Source organism: Phyllostomus hastatus, unplaced genomic scaffold, assembly GCF_019186645.2.
Source record: "Phyllostomus hastatus isolate PE091 unplaced genomic scaffold, TTU_PhHast_1.1 phas_contig_34, whole genome shotgun sequence".
In the NCBI taxonomy this organism is placed as follows: Eukaryota; Metazoa; Chordata; class Mammalia; order Chiroptera; family Phyllostomidae; genus Phyllostomus; species Phyllostomus hastatus.
In genome coordinates this window covers 23,913,468-23,932,194 of record NW_025333857.1, presented here as the reverse complement: position 1 = coordinate 23,932,194, position 18,727 = coordinate 23,913,468, and the positions used below count along the sequence as shown (strand labels likewise).

The following is an 18,727-nucleotide window of genomic DNA, read 5'->3' as shown; positions in this document are numbered from 1 at the left end:
TTTCTTTTCCTAAGGCATAGTACCTCAGACTGGGCAAAGGGGGGAAGGAAGGACTGTGTGTGTTAGGGGGTGTTTTAAGGGACTTTGGGATTTTAACAGACATTAAGTCATTACTGTAAGTCTGTATAACTTCTGAATAAATAGTTCCTTTCCTTTTTACCAATCTCTGGCATTGAGAGCTACAATTCCTTGGTGGCAGGCAAGGTGAACCTAGTACAGGGGGACCCCGGGAGAAGGGGGGGATCCATTTGATGATAGTATCTTGTCCCACCCATGGGTTTGTTCTGTAACAAAGCCACACTATTATCCTTTGTAATTTCAGTATTTAGAAGAATTCTCAGAGTAGAGGAGGCTGACATTCCCTTAGTTATTACTCATTACCTTTCCCTCCCATTTATCTCACAGTTCAATTCCCTATCAACACCAGTCATCTTGACCTCCTGCCTGCTTTCCTTCTATCTTCACTGTTCTGTCCCCATTGTGGACACAGCCCTCTTCCTTAATTCCTCACAAACACAACACTACGGTGTGTAGTAGAGAATTGCTCAGGTTTGGTGTTTCAGAAGAACGTGACTACACAGAACAGGAAACAGCTTTAAACTGAATAATAGACTTCAGTGTTCCCCATTTCCTCAGTTCTTTTTCCCAAGGGAACTCTACCACAGTTTCCCAACTCCTGCCCAGCTACCTGTTGCTATCTAATCTTCACTTTCCCCTGGATTCCAGAATCCTAAGTTTCTATTTCTCAGTATGCCAGGAGTCAAATAAAAGATTCCTGTTATTTAATTTTACAGAACATTTTTTCTACCTCTTTGTTTCAAGTTCACCCTTTTAAATGTGTGCGTTGGATGGTTGTGGGGGCTTGCTAAGCCCATGTATATTTAACAAACAGCCCCATCACAATTTCTTTCTAAGTACAAAAGCAGTCTTCCTTCTGATGTATGATCTTATAATGCAGAAACAGCCTGAGCTTTTTAAAAAAAACATCTTTTCACCCTTTGCTTTCTGCTATGGTTATATCATAGATGCCAAGAGAGGGAGAGAGGGCATGTAGGAGCAAAATTCCTAACAAGGTAAGGAATACTGGGGTTTATAGTTCAATATTTGCTTTGGCAACAAAAAGCAGTATCTCCTGTGAGATTTTTGGGATAAGTGGAAGAATGGAGGGACAATGGGGAGCAGAGAGGCAGGTCAGGTATTTTAAGATGCATGGAGTATCTGAGAACTTTTATTTGCAAATAAGCTGCATATTTTGGACTTGTAGTTGAGGCTGATTCTGTACAAAGGAGTTTGAAAGAATAAACTGACCTCTTAGTGAAGGTTGTAAATAAAGAAGCCGATTGCCAAAAGTGAAAGTACAAATGACAAAGAGTTTTAAAATAAACAGCACCGAAGGTGAAGTTGTGCAGTTTAACTCTGAAGGGAGCCAAGTTGAAGTGGGGGGGGGCGTAAAGAGGAAGGTTGTGAATTGGAGATGGGGTGATGGTTACATGTGAGATGATTTTGATATGAGCTGAAAGAAAAAAATACCCCACAGAATATAAAATCCATTATTTGCTGGAGTAATTTTAAGATGAAGGTGGGTAGAAAGCTGGGCTTCTTAGATGTTGACAGAATTATCCACTCTATTGCCTCTTTACATGCAATTCGAAACCAAAAATCTCTCCCACTCAGATATCCTCACTGTGGTCATTTGGTTCTCATCCAAATGTTGGGTAATAAATAGAAGCTGCAAGCTCTCTGAACACAGAGCTGCAATCTTTCAGGGGAAAAATCAAAACAAGATTACAAGGTAAGAATAAAACCACTATTCTAATAGATTTTTGTCAGGTTCTGCAAAATAAGATCTTGGGAATCATGAAGAACTGTTTTTTATTTGATAAAATAAATTAAGCTGATTTGATATTATTACAAATCACAGTATAAATTGATGATGATAGTTGCTACTAACTTATAATTCCATTTTAATCTTCTCTGGGTGGTTTGGAAAATAAACTAGTTGCTAAAATAGAGTCTAATAGTTTTTATAGTAAAGGTCCCTCTCACCATCATAAAACTTCACAAAGGAAGTTGATAATTCTGTTTCATACTCCTAAAGCTTATCCAAGACAAACTTACAACTGTTTAGGTGCTATTCCCTCAAAACCATCTGCTAAAAAATAAACCATTGGTGAAAAAAATAAGCAATTGAAATCCCAAATGGGTAAATGTAAAAACTCACTAGTTTTACTGCTTTTCTTAAAGATTTTCTTTTAAAGTTATTATAGCCCTCTTTATTTCTTGCTGTCTCATGGCATCTTTTTCTTCTTGACATTTTCTCTGCCTTATCTTTCCATGCATGAATATATGCCTCCAGACTATTTTAATAAAGAAAATGGCACAAAATCCAAAAGTATGGTGGCTGCACACAAAGACCTGCAGAAGGTCTTTGGAGACTTGAGAGTGGAATGCCTAGGATGAGAACCAGATGAATCTTTCTGACTCTCTCCTCAGCACTGTGCTTCAGCTTGAATCATACCTGTATGCCACCATGGATGCTGTTCCCAACATCCTAGCCTACTGCTTCTCACTTCGTCTTTCAAACACTTGATGTTTCTCTTTTAATTTCAGCCCTGAAAAAGGCACAGCTCTGTGTTCAGAAACATTCAGGATTCTCTGCTTCCCAAAGTTTGAGGTCTTAGAACTGAATCACATATCTTGGTAGTATACTTTAAATAATTAAGAATTCTGCACAGGTATCCCTCTCTGCAGCTCAAATTTTACATTTTGTGTGTTCTTCTTTGAAAGAGTCCTGGATTTCCCACCAATCCTTGACTGGTAGCTGAATAATTCATTTTCTCAACAATGCATTGACCTAGTTATTTCTCTCTTTCCCATCATTAACTCACAATATCGACAGCCAGAATGTACCAATTTTCCCTTCCCATTTATACTCAGGGAAGAATTCTGATGGAAACTTTCACTTAGGGGTTGAAATAGGGTTGAAAGGAAGGGAAGAAACTGAGAAATGGGAGCTGCCACTCCTGGCCAGGGTCTATAGAAAGTTAAAGAAGCAGAGATTGCAAATAACTTCAGGGAATGTGCCTGAGCTTCAGTGGTAAGAAGTTCTGATCCATGGATTAATTAAATCATTTTAAGAAAATACTGCAGGGGTTGGAGGATGTGGCTGGGAGGCTGGTGGGGATGTGCAGGAGAGTGGGATTTGCCAGCAGCATCAGGGAAAGAAAAAAATAATACATCAGGGAAATGTTATACTAGTAAATCTGATATCATGAAGTCTTTTTGGAAGATAAAAGTGTGACTATGTCAATATCAATGGATCTCACATTCAACAAATTGAAATTTTGGCACACACAGTGGGAATTGAGAATGTTAGTCAATATTCACCTTTATTATATAAGTTTGCAGGAGGGACATTTAGAAACATTAAGACCAAAAATAATCTTGAACAACAAAAAGAAACCTTAATTCTGTCAAAAACTAAAAGGATGCTTGGTTCAAGGACTTTAGCAAATCATGGAACCTGTATCCTCTTTTTGTTTTCCCTCTGGGTTCTGTGGTGCTGACATTTACTTGCAAGAGGAACCTTTAAAGGGACAGGGCCTTAAAGGACAGGCGAAGTTCATTGGTGGTTGGGGGGTGGATAATTGGGAGTAAGGAGGTTGGGGTACTTCCTCTCTGTAGCAGACTCCTGGCAAGATTCACATACTGGCCTTGTTGTTTTTGATAGATCATGCTATATCTGTGAAGGGTTTTGTTTTGTTGTTGCTCTAAGTGAAGAGTGCAATGTAGCATAACAGTAAAAGCACAGATTTTTAGAGTCAGACAGTCCTCAAATCCATCATCTATCATTGTCTAGCTGGATTATTTCGGATTTTACTTAACTTTCCTGAGCCTGAAGTTTTTTTCTCTGGTGCTAAATGTAAAACAAGCAAAACAACAACAAACCACCCTGCACTAGAGGGTGCTGTGGTGATTATGAAGGTAAAGCAAGTCAGAAGCAGTCACTAGTGGTAACTGTTATTAATCACTGAACAGGTACTAAATGTGAGATACGTTTCCCACATTATCCCATTTAATTCTTACAAAACCTCAGTAAGACAAATATTGTCTTCTCCATTTATAAAATTAAACAGTGAAATTTGGAAAGACTGTACTAACTCAAGATGACATAATCAGTAAATATTAGATCAGAGAGTAAAACCCAGATTCTAGTTCCATGAAGGAAAAAGAACCATAAAGAGGGAAGATCTAAGATGTGGTGGAGTAGGTAGAAGCTATACTAACCTCCTTCCAGGACCAAATTGGAACTACAAGTAAATTAAGGAAAAATCATATGGGATAATCATTTGAACACTAGCTGGAGAGAAGCCTTATAACCAAGGACACATGGAAGAAACCATATCGCCACAACAAGACTGGTAAGAGGTATGGAGGTGCAAGCAGGTTGGCTGGGCTCCCACTGGAGCCAAGTGTGGGGGATTCCGCCTAAAAAGTGTGGGTTCTATATACCAAGCTAGGCTCCACAGCCAAGAGCACCAGAACTGAGAAAGGAACCTAAATAACATCCAGCTTTAAAAAGTAGCAGAGTTTTTGTCTGCCAGGGAGAGATGGCTAGGGACACAGAGAGCCTCTTAAAGGGCCAACATACAAAATTTTGTTGGTAGACACTTAGCCTGGGCTCTGGCAGAGGGAGAGCAGAGCAGACTAGAGCCATGTGAGGAGAGTGGGATTGGTGGCTTTGGGGAGAGAGCTAAAAAGACGTCCATGACGATCCCTGTGCTCAGTCATTCCCCAGGCTGCAAGTCATCTCTCTTAGGCAGAGCACTCCACTCCGTGGAGAATCAGCCAGGGGGTGGGGAGCAATAGCCCCACCTATAGAAATTTCTCTTGCCCTACACTGTGGAGCTTAACCCCAGCTGCTGAGCATTACAGCTAGAGACACTTACAATGATAAAGCCTAACAGAAAGCCTGCAGATGGAGGCAGATCTGTGGGAGCTCTGAGACTTTAGCTGACCTTCCTCCAGGCCTAAAGCTGGTAAGAATCAGCCATGCTGCACAGCTTTACTCTTTCTTAACATACCTAGCAGAGAGAGCCACAAGCTGTGGAACACTGAGAGCTCCAAAAGTTGACCGAGGGCCAGTCACAGACAGTATCTGAAATAGGACAACACCAGAGTCTTTGCAGATCTACTTAATACATAGAAACAAACATAAAGAGGCAGCCAAAGCAATTTATCAGATACAGAGTTTAAAGTAATGATTTTAAGGATGCTCAACAGCAAGAAAAAAAAGACAGAAATCATAAAAAAGATCAGTCAGAAATAAAGAATGCAATATCTGAAATAAATAGTACACTAGAAGGAATAAACAGTAGGTTAGATGAAGCAGAGGATCAAACCAGTGATTTGGCAGATAAGGTAAAAAAAAAAAAAAGCACCCAAGCAGAGCAGTAAAAAGAAAAAAGAATTTTGAAAAATGAAGAGAAAACATGAAGCAAAATAACATCCACATCATAAGTATACTAGAGAGAGAAAGAGTGAACAAGGGCTTGAGTAACTATTTGAAGAAATAATGACTGAAAACTTCCCTAACCTAGTGAAGGAAAAAGACACACAAGTCCAGGAGCACAAAGTGTTTCAAACAAGATGGACCCAAAGAAGCCCACACCAAGACACATCATATTAAAATGGCAAACCTTCAAGATGAGAGAATCTTAAAAGCTGCATGAAAAAGTAGTTACCTACAGGATAGCTCCCATTAGACTGTCATCTGATTTCTCAACAGAAACATTTCAGGCCAGAAAGGAGTGGCATGAAATATTCAAGGTGATGAAAAGCAAGGACCTACAACCAAGAAATAACTGTCAACAAAGAAATACAAAAGATTGTAAGAAAATATTATGAAGAACTATATGCCAACAAATTGAACAACCTGGATGAAATGGATAAATTCCTAGAAATATACATCTTCCAAAACTAAAGCAGAAATTGTAATGAAATCTGAATGCAGATTAATTACACTTAGTTGTAAAAAAGCCTGTATTCAGAAAATTATGACACTGAGGAAATCGAAGAAGATACAAATAGGTGGAAGCATACAACATGTCCATAGATAGGAAGAATTAACATTATTAAAATATCCATACTACCCAAAGCAATCTATAGATTCAATACAATTCCTACCAAAAGTATATCTCAGAGAACTAGGACAAATATTTCAAAAATTTATAGGGAACCACAAAAGACACTAAATAGCAATAGCAATCTTAAGAACAAAGTTGGAGGCCTCATGCTACTTGATATCAAACTACACTATAAGGCCATAGTAGTCAAAGCAGCATGGTACAGGTATAAAACCAGACACATAGATCAATGGAACAGAACAGAGACCCCTCAGAGGAGAACATCAGCAAAATAAAAAGACAACCCACAAAATGGGAGAATATACTTGCTGATACATGTAATACAGAATTGATACTGAAAATTTATAGAGAACTTATAAAACTGAACACCAAAAAAAAAATCCAATTAAAAAATGGGCAAAGGACCTGAATAAACACTTCTTCACAGTGGGTATATATGACTAATAGACATATGAAAAGATGCTCAACCTCACTAATCAGCAGAGAAATGCAAATTAAAACCACAATGAGATAACATCTCACACTCGTCAGAATGACTATAATGAACAAATCAACAAACATCAAGTGCTGGCAAGGATTTGCAGAAAGAGAAACCCTTTTGCATTGTTGGTGGGAATGCAGACTGATGCAGCCACTGTGGAAAGCACTGTGGAGCTGCCTCAAAAAATGAGATATGGAACTGCCTTATGACTCAGTGATGCCACTACTGGGAATATATATGAAGAAACCTGAAACACTAAGTTGAAAGAATATAAGCAACCTTAAGTTCATTGCAGCATTATTTACAAATGACAAGATATGGAAGCAACTCAAGTGTCCATCAGTAGATGAGTGGATGAAACAATTATGTTACATTTACACAGCGGAATACTACTTGGCTGTAAAAAAAAATATATACCCTTTGTAACAGTATGGATGGACCTGGAGAACATTATGCTAAATGAAATGAGCCAGTCAGAGAAAGACAAATAGCATATAATTTCACTCATATGCTCTATCTAATGAACAAACTGAACTACCAAGCAAAGTAGAGACAGACTCATAGACTCATGGATAGAGAGCAGGCTGATAACTTTTGGAGGAGCAGTATAGGGTTGGAGGGATTGAGCAAAAAAGAAAAAGAACTCACGGACATGGACAGCAGTGGTGATTATGGGTGGAACAATGGGTGAAGTTGGAAGAGGGTATAGGGCAGGGATGTCAAACTCATTTTCACCAGTGGCTACATCAGCCTCGCAATTGCCTTCAAAGGACTGAAATAATTTTAGGATTGTATAAATATAACTACCCATTAACCGTTAAGGAGCTGAAATTACATTCAGCTCTTTGAAGGCAACCATAAGGCTAATGTGGCCCCTGGTGAAAATGAGTTTGACACCTCTGGTATAGGGGACAAAGGGTAATAGGAAAAAATAAAATAAAAATGGTTAAACTAAAAACAAACAAACAAATAAATATTTAATGAACTAAAACAAAAGAACCATGAAGAGATAAATTCCAAACAACTTCATTTGGTGCATCTCTGATCCTCTTTGAGAAGCTATTTTCCATTCAAAGTTTCCATTATTCTTAAACATAAAAATATTAGTGAGATGACGTTAAAACAAGACACCTATTTTCTTTAGGGCTACATTCATTGCCATCTGAGAAAAACTGTACCCTGCCAGCCCATTCTCATGAGTGACTTTAATTTGCCATTTCCATTGATATTGCCAGAACCAAGGGGAGTGCACCCACAAAATTGGCTGGATGCTTCGCTTTTAATTAGTACACTAGTTTACATCTAACATCTAATTTCCCTTCACTTTCAACACCTGATAAATTGGATGATCATCACAATTTCCCTATCACTCCAGTGTATCTGAGACCTTTTTGCAATTATAAGAATATTTTGCTCACTACTTCTCTTGGATTTCCTAGCAAAGATTCAATATTTTTTTAAAGAGTTTGACAGAACTTTATAGTTTTGCATGTCTGCTGTGTTCAAATCTAAACCACTCTAACTTAGCCTGCTAGCTCTATCAATGACAATTAAGAAATGCTATTTTACCTCCTGAAATGAGGCTCCCCAGATTAACTGAACCAACTTATTCTCAGGACTGAATGAAATATGGAGCAGTCTACCAATTTAGCTCCTGAAATGTAAAACTTATTTAAAAGTTCAAAGGTAGGACTGAAGGAAACCAAAATTTTGTCACACTGAAGCTGCCCTTTGGGATATTGATCTTAAGCTGTTTATTAAGAAACAAGACTCAGGAAGAACGTTTGACCTTCCCTCCCCTGTTTCTGCCCAAGAGATTTGGATAGAAAAATCTGCCTTAGAAAGGGAACCATGGCTTGATCACCTAAAGAATCTTCACCCTAGCAGGAAGACCCCAATCCTGCCAGCTAGGTACCCCTTGTGTCTTACTGTTTCTGAGTTGACTAACAAAAATATCCTGCCATGTATGTTCTGCTCTTTCTCAACTACCTATAAATTGCCCATTCTCACTTCTTGAATATAGTATCCTGTCATTCCCTTTTCTCCTTTGCCCCCAAATATCTTATATACCCAATTTTGTCTCACTGTCTTTGGAATTTTCATACTTATATGAATTTATCATGCACATGTGTTAAAACTTTGATTTTCTCCTGTTAAAAAACAGAAATGGTATTTTAAAAGTTCTATTTTCTTTATAAAGAGGAGATTATATGCCTTTTCTCATCTATAGGAGAATGCCCACCCTGGCGGGTGTGGCTTAGCAAATTGAATGCCAGTCTGTGAACTAAAATGTTGCGGGTTCGATTCCCAGTCAGGGCACATGCCTGGGTTGCTGGCCAGGTCCCCAGTTGGGGGCATGCGTGAGGTAACTGATGGATGTTTCTCTCCCTCTCTTTCTCCTCCCCTTCCCTTCTCTCTAAAATAAATAAATAAAATCTTAAATTAACTATAAAGTTTCCTTGGAGTACCAAAATTTTAATTAAAAAAAAAAGAATGCCCAAACTTGTAGAGAATTTTTTTATTGATTGATTTTAGAGAGAGAGGGGAAGGTAGAGAGAAACATTGCTTGTTATTCCACTCATTTATGTATTCATTGGTTGATTCTTGTATGTGCCCTGACCCCTGCAGAAAATGTTTATAAGAATTTATTTGAGCCTAGTGGACAACAATGCAGAGAAGCAAGATCTCAAATGCTCTGAAGAATTAGTTTTGCAATTTCCTTTATACCTTTGGAATTAAGGAGGAAACATAAGGAAGATTACATAAAGGTGGAAGAAAGCAGGTGAGGATTAAATTACAGGATAGTTAAAAAGATTATGTGCTCTCTCTGGACTGTAGTTAGGCCCTGAGAGGGGTATTACTTCTGGCATTTCAAAGGTGTGTTAATCTAGATGCACAAGAATAATGGACAGGGCTGGTTTAAAACCTTTTGCTAAAGGAGTTATAGGCCTGGGGTGAGATTACTCACCTTAATTTGCCTGGTGAGGAATTTATGACCACATCACCCTGTGAGATTACTTTCGGTTAGCTTTATTATAGCTCTTTTTTTGTCCACACCTCTGTATTCTTTCACTTAGGGGCTTATTATACCCAAACATGAATTTCCCTCTAACCTGAATATATTAGTTCCACAGTTTTGCCTCTTGAGGTTTTCTCTTTTTCCATTATCTTTTATACATAAATTATGTATTATTTGTCCACATTCTTTAACAATCTTGTTTAAACAATACTTTACCGCAGTGAAAAATTAAAGGTCACAAGCCTATCACCGTATTTTGCCATGTATAATGCTCAAATTTTTGAGGGAAAAATCTGTTCTTGTGTTTTGTAATTATTTGTTACATAAAATTTCTTATACCATAATATATTAAAAAATAAGTGTTAAAATTCCTTTATAATACAAAAATAAGTATCTAAATATAAATAAATAATTGAATTAAAAATTAAAGTGAAAGATTTTTTTCCTGAAAGTTTGGGCTAAAAATGTGGGTGTGCCTTATACATGGCAAAATATGGGCGGTATGTAAGCCAAGTTTATTAGTGATACATTCTCATGGAAGAGAACAGGCCTAGCTGAGGTGGGTGAGAAAGGCATAGGCACTCAGTCTCTTTGCCCTGAGGATTTGCATAATTTCTGGGGTGGGGTGAGAGAATAACACATCAATTTGGTGAGAGAAGGTGGTGCATATTCCTCCAAGGGAGGACTTGACCTCCTAAGCATAAGCATGGGTGGAGGTCTATTAATTCAGATTTTTATCTTGCTCCAGACCACCTCTTGTTATTCTGTTAAAAACAGATACCTGGCTGGAGGCAGTTAATCAAAATTATTTATGAGTATTTTCTCATAATAATTTCTCATAAATTAACTTATTTATGCAAGTATTATGGACCCCCTCCCATCCCTCTTCCTTCTCCAAAACTTCCGTCTAACAATACCTTGGTGGACAAGTTTCCAGACCTATGAGCTGTCTTTCCTGTTCATTCACAGGGCAACTCTGTTCCAACTTTTAGGGGAATTAAGTATCTGTGGTGTGGATTGTGCATTGATTTTATTCAGATCTATGGCCAGGAACTCTCACATTGAAAAGCTTCCATACTGTTAACTTTTCAATGTCTTCTAAAAATCAAATTCAGTATCATCTAATTCAAGATGCAACATTTAACTGGATGGTAATCCTATTTTTGGTTGTGAAAAAAAAATCTCATGGTCTATCCAAGGGTAATGTTCAAAATGTTCAATAGTTGGTGTGGCATAAGGACAGATAACTGAGGAAAGAACCAGCCACACTGAGCATGTGTTCATTTCCTGTCTTACCATTTTCCAGTCAGCTCCATTCACTCTTGATTAAATATATATTTTTTATTTTTCAGTTACAGTTGGCATACAATTTTATATTAGTTTCAGGTGTAAGACATTTATATAACTTCCAAAGTGATGACCCCAGTAAATCTAGCGCCCATCTGACACCATACATAGTTATTACAATATTATTGACTGTATTCCTTAAGCTATACTTTTACAATCCACAATTATTCTGTAACAACCAATTTGTAGTTCTTTTTCTTAAGATTGTATTTATTTATTTCTTAGAAATAGGGGAAAGGAGGGAGAAAGAGAGGTAGAAAAACATGTATAAGAGAAATATAGATCAATTGCCTCCTGTGTGCCCCCAACTGGGGACCTGGCCCACCACCAAGGTGTGTGCCCTGCATGGAATCAGACTGGCAACCTTTCATTTTGCAGGGCAGCACTCAATCCACTGAGCCGCACCAGCCAGGGCTGTACTTCTTTACTGCTTAACTTTTTTCACTTACCCTCTCACCTGCCATCCTTTCTGGCAATGGTCAAAATGTTCTCTATCTATGAGTCTGTTTCTATTCTGCTTGTTCATTTAGCTTTTTAAAACATCATTTACATATAAGTGAAATCACATGGCACTTGTCTTTCTCCATCTGATCTATTTCTCTGAGCACAGTACCCTCTAGGTCTGTCCATATTGTTGGAGATGGCAAGATTTCATTAATTTTTTTATGGCTGTGTCATATTTCACCATTTCTTTATACATCTATATTGGTGGATGCTTAGGCTGCTTCCATATCTTGGCTATTGAAACTAATGCTGAAATAATCATATGGATGTATATGTCTTTCCGATTTAGTGTTTTGGGTTTCTTCAGATAAATATTCGGAAGTGGAATTGCTGAGTCTTTCTTTGTCTCTAATTATAGCTTTTGTTTTAAAGTCTATTTGTATTGCTATAATTATTGATACTCCAGCTTTTTTTTGTTTTACTTTGAAAAAAATATCTTTTTCAATCTCTTTACTTTCAACCTATGATTGTCTTTTGATCTAAATGGGTCTCTTATAGACCACATATGTAAGGATCTTGTTTTCTTATCCATTCAGCCACCTTGTATCATTTGATTGGAGCATTTAATCCATTTGCATTTAAAGTAATTGTTGATAGATATGTATTTATTGCTATTTTATTATTTATATTTTTATTTCTCTTTCTTTCTATTTTAAAGATATCCCTTTAACATTTCTTATAGTAGTGGTTGGCAGGGGTGATGAACTCCTTTAGTTTTTTCTCATCTGGGAAGCCTTTATCTATCCTTTAATTACAAATAACAGTTTTGCTGGGTAAAGTAATCTTGGTTGTAGGTCCTTCCTCTTTATCACTTTGATTATTTTGTTCCAATCCCTTTTGGCCTGCAAAGCTTCTGTTGAGAAATCAGCTGACAATCTCATGGGAGCTCCCTTATAGGTAATTAACTGACTTTCTCTTGCTGCTTTTAATATTCTTTGTCTTTAACTGTTGACATTTTAATTATAATGTGTTTTGGTATGGGCCTCTTTGGGTTCACTTTGGGACTGACAGCATTGTCTGGACTTGTGTGTCTATTTTCTTCACCAAATTAGGGATGTTTTCTGTCATTATATTTTTAAATAGGTTTTTGATTCCTTGCTCTCTCTGTTCTTCTTCTAGCACCCCCAAGATGTGAATATTGGTATGCTTAATGTTGTCCCAGAGGCCCCTTACGTTGTCCTCATTTTTTTTATTCTTTTTTCAATTTGTTTTTCTGACTGAGCGTTTCCTGCTATTGTATCTTCCAAATTGCTGATTCACTTCTTTACTTCATCTAAACTACTCTTGATTTCCTCTAATGTATTTTTTCATTTCAGTTATTATATTCTTTATTTTTGACTAGTTCTTTTTTATGTTTTCTATCTCCATTTTTGTTTGCTCTCTCTTTGTTGAAGTTCTCACTGAATTCATCTACTCTTCCCTAAGTTTATTAAGTATCTATATAATTAGTATTTTGAATTCTGCATCTGGTAGATTGCTTATCTCCATTTTATTTAGTTTTTTCTGAAGTTTTGTCCTATTCTTTCACCTGGGACATGTTTCTTTGTTTCTTCATTTTGGCAGCCTCCCTGTGTTTGTTTCTATGTATTGGGTAGAGCTGCTACATCTCCCAGTCTTGGTGGAGTGGCCTTCGGTAGTACACCCAGTCTTAGGTGTCCTGCAGAGCTCAGTGGTTCACCTTTCCAAGCCACCAGAGCTGAGCATTCCAGGTACAACCCTCTCCCTGCCCCCCCTACCCTACTTATGAGCTATGTGGACCCTCCTGTTGTAGTTGACACCCCTTTAAATTTTTTTTGAAATCTCATCCAAAGACAGTTTTTCATTGCTTTTTAGAGAGAGAAAAAAGGAAAGAGAGAAACATTGACATGAGAGAGAAGCATCAATTGGCTGCCTCTGGTATGCACCCAGACTGGGGATCATATGTGCCCAGAATGGGGATCATATATACCTAGACAGGGGGACCAAATCCATAACTTATGTGTATGCCCTGACTGGGAATGGAATCCATAGTCTTTTGGCTATGGGATGATGCTCCAACCAGCTGAGCCACACTGGCCAAGACTATTGAGCCTTGATTGCTGTTGGCACATCAATGGGAGGTACTGACCTCCTACGCTGATCAGTTGTGAGGACTGGTTGCTACTACAGCAAGGAACTGATGTGCAGGGACCAGTGATTTCACCCCTTGAGTGTGTCACTTGTAGAGGTGGTTTGGTGGTGCTCCAGTGTGTTCTGAAGCTGTCCACCTGGTGTGCTGGCTCTGGACCCTCCTGGAAGGTGAAGGGCAACATCAGCCACCACCTGTGCCCTGCCTGGGACCACCCAGCATGAGCTACAAAGTGATTTGCAGGTAGCTGCTACTTGTGCTAGGCTTGAAGGTGTCCAGAAGAGGCCAAGCTGTAAACTGAGGCCAGCTGTTACTAGTGCCACACCTGGGGACATTTAGCAAGAAGTACACCAAGGGGCACACCAAAGCCAGATGCTGCTTGTTTATGGTTTGTGAACCTTCAAGAAATTTTAGGAAAGTGCAGCATGAGCCAAGGCAAGCCATTTGTATGAAAAAGCCACTGGAAGTGATTTGAGTGACCCCCCAGCTCAGGTGGGTAGGGGGTCTTAGGGAATCTCCAGGGCAGGCAAATAATGTTAGCCCAGTTGATGGAGACTCAGATATGGTGCCTACCTGTAGGAGCAATGCTCAGAAAGGAACACTGGCCTCTGTCAGCACTTTTGTTTGGAAGAAAACCATCCTTCCAGCCTTTGCCTCAAAGCTAGACAGTTCAGTTCCTCCTGTATATCCCTGGTGCCTTTTGAGCTGCTGCCCCAACACTGGAACTCAGAGTGAGTGAATCTGAATAAATCTGTGTGCCAGTCCTTTAAGAGGACCTGCCTGGGACTCTGGAAGCCCTCCATCTCACTCAGCCATAATCCCTGCTGGTTTTCATAGCCAGAAGCTATGGGGACTTTTCTTCCTGGCACTGGAACTCTGGCCTAAGGGGCCTGGTGTGGGGCTGGGACCCCCTCATTCCTCAGAAGAAACCTCTGCAGCTGACTTACCTCTCCTATTCCACATCCCCACCCCTACCACCAGTCTTGATATGGCTTCTTCTGTATATCCTTAGGGAGAGGACTTCTGTTCAGCCAGATTTCAGGTGGTTCTGAATGTTGGTTATTCTATAGTTTAGTTGCAATTTTCATGTGGTCATGGGAGGATGTGAGTACCACATTTACCTACTCTGCCATTTTAAATAAGAATCTCAATTCATTCTGAAACACAGATGTCGATGCTCCTTTGATTGTTTCAACCATGAAACAGAGTATTTATTTAATTCTGTCAATGAGTCTCCTTGACCATCACGCTTCAGATTGTTGAATCCCTATATTTTGGAATCCATGTAGTCTCTCTTTCTTTTATCTTAAAATAAACTTTATTAACATACATATATAACACACACACAAACAGAATATTGCACAAATCATGACTGTGCAACTTAATGAATTGTCACAAAGTGAACAAACCTATGTAACTATATAAAGAAATGTGTAAAGAATTCCAGAAGCCCCTCCACGTTCCTCTCTACCTCAAGAATAGCCATTATTATGCATTCTAATGTCATATATTCAATTTGCCTGTGTGGTTTCTGACCTATTTATAAATTAATTCAGACATTATATACCCTTTTGTGTCTGGCTTCTTTCACTCAACATTGTGTTTGTGGGTTGCATCTGTGTTGTTGCATATAGATGTAGCTTGTTTATTTTCATTGCTAGTTAGAATTCCTCAAAATAAATGTGCCACAATTTATTTATTATAATGTAGATAGACATTTGCATTGTTTCCAGCTTAGAGGTATATGACTAAGACTTCTATAAACATTCCCTTACATGTCTTTTGGTTTCATTTTAATGCCTTTTTATTGAGTATATGCCTTCAAGTAGAATTTCTGGGCCAAAGACAGCTTTAGTGGATACAACCAAATTATTTTCCAAAGTGGTTGTAGCAATTTACATTCTCATCAGCCATGTATACAAATTCCAGGTGTCCTGAATCCTTGCAAATACCTTCTTTTTTTCTGTTTTCCCCATTTTAACCATTCTGACAGGTGTGCCTTGTATAGGCATTGTGGTTCTCTTCAACTTTAATGAATACATTTTCTTTACCTGTTCCTAGAAATATGTTATGTCAGACTGGGGCAACTACTATTTTTCCCCAGACTTGAATTAGCTAGCAAATACACTTTATAATTTTTCCCCCTAGGATTGTAATTTTGGAGATGAGGCACTCCTCTGGCATGCCCCAGGTGAAGGCAACATTAATTAGAGAAGAAAACAAGCCATCATATTGTATTTGGGTTTCAAAATAATAGTCAGGAATTGATTTTTTAAAAAATGTTATACATTCTTGGCTGGTGTGGCTCGTGGACTGAGCACTAGCCTGTGAACCAAAAGATCACTGATTCAGTTCCTAATCAGGGCACATGCCTAGGTTTTGGCCAGGTCCCCAGTTGGGGGCATTAAGCAACCAATTGATATTTCTCTCCCTCTCTTTCTCCCTCCCTTCTCCTCTCACTAAAAATAAATAAATAGAATTTTAAAAATAAAAAATAAAATATAAAGTGTTACACTATAGTAGAACAAAAAGGATTATTTTCTTAACTCATGGTCACAGATTGAGTTTTTATACAATTTTAATACAATGTACTTTAAGAAAATTTAGTCAAGTTATTGTTGAATCATTATGAGCTAATAATAATCCACCCTTGTTGATTTTCTTAAATAAAACACTGTTCAAATAACATATTTAACAAAATATATGCTTTGTGAGATGTATCACAAGCATTTGATAAACTTGATCAGCTAGAGGTTCTACATGTGACATCAAAGTGCTGAATGCTGATTAGTTGGCTATTTTTTCAAAGCACAAAGATAATTCCTTTTATTTATTGATTTTTTTTTGTTTAGTTATAGTTGTTCCCATTTTCCCCCCTTGCTCTCCCCTGCTCTGCTTATTCCCCCCTCCCACATTCAATACGCCCCCATCCCGTAGTCCTTGTGCATGAGTCCTTTACATATGTTCCTTGACCCTACCTCTTCTTTCCCTGCTTATGCCCCGCCCCCGTCACTGTCAATTTGTTCTTTATTTCCATGTCTCTGGTTCTATTTTGCTCACTTGTTTGTTTTGTTGATTAGGTTCCACTTATAGGTGAGATCATATGGTATTTGTCTGTCACCACCTGGCTTATTTCACTTAGCATAATAATCTTCAGTTCCATCTATGCTGTCCTGAAGAGTAGGAGTTCTTTCTTTCTGCTATATAGTATTCCATTGTGTAAATGTACCACCATTGTTTGATCCATTCATTTACTGGTGGTCACTTAGGCTGTTTCTAGCACTTGGCTATTATATTAAGCACAAAGATAATTCCTATCTTATGGTTGTTTAAATAGAAAGTTCAGGCAAAGCAAAGTGGATTTTTGAAACTTATCTTTAGTCTTTATAGTATAGCAAGCATTTTACAAACCCAAAGCAGTTGACTCCCATTCTTAAGGAGAAAACTTTTTTTTAAATGTTTTTATTTTTAAAGCTGGTACATTTATCTTATACCTAAGTTGGTACTTTGGGCTCCCTTTTCTTGGTCCTAGATTTTAGAGACTAACAGTCCATCTTTTCCCATTTCCATAAACATCTGGCTCACTCTTTTAGAAATTTCTCTTGTTATTTTTTAGTTTTCCAAAGCTGCCTTCAAATGAAATCTAATAGCTCCGAGGATGAATTCCAGAAGTATCTAGTGATATCCCTTGCACTGGGAATGAAAATTGATATACTTTCACTGGCTTTAAACACACACACACACACACACACACACACACACACACACACATATATATATATATATATATATATATATATATGTGAAATCTGGAATAAATTTCTTTGTATCAGTGTTTCATGTGGTTGAAAAATATACCCAAGTCAACCTTCTTCTTTACAAATGATCTAATTTAAAGTTATAGGTATCACTCTACCTTGAAGATGATCTTCCAAATCTAAGGATCAGCCTAAAATCTCTTATTTCTCTTAAAAAAAACAAGCAGTAAATCCCTGATAGAATTTAGGGTAGGTATTTGTTAGAATTTGGAATTGTGTCAATATTAAACCATTTTAGGCTTTGGAATGTGGGCACTGTTCCCAGAGTCAAAGCTGACATTAATGGGCAAGTTCTGACCCTCAGTTAAGCAATCTGTTTTGATGAATTGTATTGCTGCCAATAGCAGATGGCCTCTCACTTGTTGGCCTATATTTGCTGAAAATTAGGAAAAATCCAGAAGTAATTCTTACATACATACACATACCTACCTACCTACAAATATACATATACACACATAGATACAATTTCTATCTTTTCATGAATAAACAGAGATGATACATTTTGATATATCAGCATTGCCTGCCCTTGCATGTGTCTTCTTTTGTGGATCTAGGTATAAACATTTTAGAAAGCAAAGCATCCATGTCTAAAGCAGTGAATTAAGTTAAAACTGTAGATTTTATCTCCAGTTTTGCTGATTTATGACCTATGACTCAGATGTATATGTACATGCTATGGTTTGGCACCTGCTTTTTCCTGGTCTATTTCTCAGCAAAGCTTTTACCCCGGGTGAGACTTTCTCTCCACCCTTTGTTCTGCTGCCACCTTCTACTGTGCCAGAACTGTTTGCTGTGACTCAACTTTAATCCCATCTTCTAAAACCTTTCTCCACCTTCCTGTTATCTGACAAGATAGAAGGAAACAAATCAAGGCTATACTCCTTACCCCATCCAAAAAAGTGAGCAGTTTCATGGATTCCTAGAGATGGGACATTGCACTATGTAAGAATGTATTCAAAAAGTTATTAAATTCTATACATGGGACATAAGGACAATACCAAAAATTTCCCTGATAAACTGGAACTGTTCCCTGTATTTTCTTCATGTTTTGTTTCTCTTTGCTGTTGTTGTATCATATTGTAAAGAAAAGCAGTAAGTAAAAAAGCAGTTGCAGCTACCACTCTGGGATTTGGGAGGCCTGGGTTTTGGTCCTGGCTCCACCCTGTACCCCCTCACTGCCTGATAAAATATGCTCTGAGTGTTACTTCCCTCGTCTGTAAAATAAGGAGTTTTAAGCCGCTCTACAGTTTTTAATGGTACTCAGTGGACTACCAAGGTGCTTTACTGATTTTGCAAATAGCTGAT

The 18,727-nt window shown here is 37.9% G+C and overlaps 1 protein-coding gene across 3 annotated transcripts in view; it reads left to right on the top strand.

Moving 5' to 3' along the window:
• The first annotated feature begins 1,729 nt into the window (after positions 1-1,729).
• Positions 1,730-18,727, top strand: part of IL33 (interleukin 33) — a 51,814-nt gene continuing 34,816 nt past the window's right edge. For 2 of the 3 annotated variants that reach the window (XM_045840393.1, XM_045840389.1), the window contains exon 1: positions 1,730-1,792. The gene's annotated coding sequence lies outside the window, so the exon portion shown is untranslated. The remainder of the gene's footprint in view (positions 1,793-18,727) is intronic. The other variant, XM_045840391.1, reaches the window with a different exon arrangement.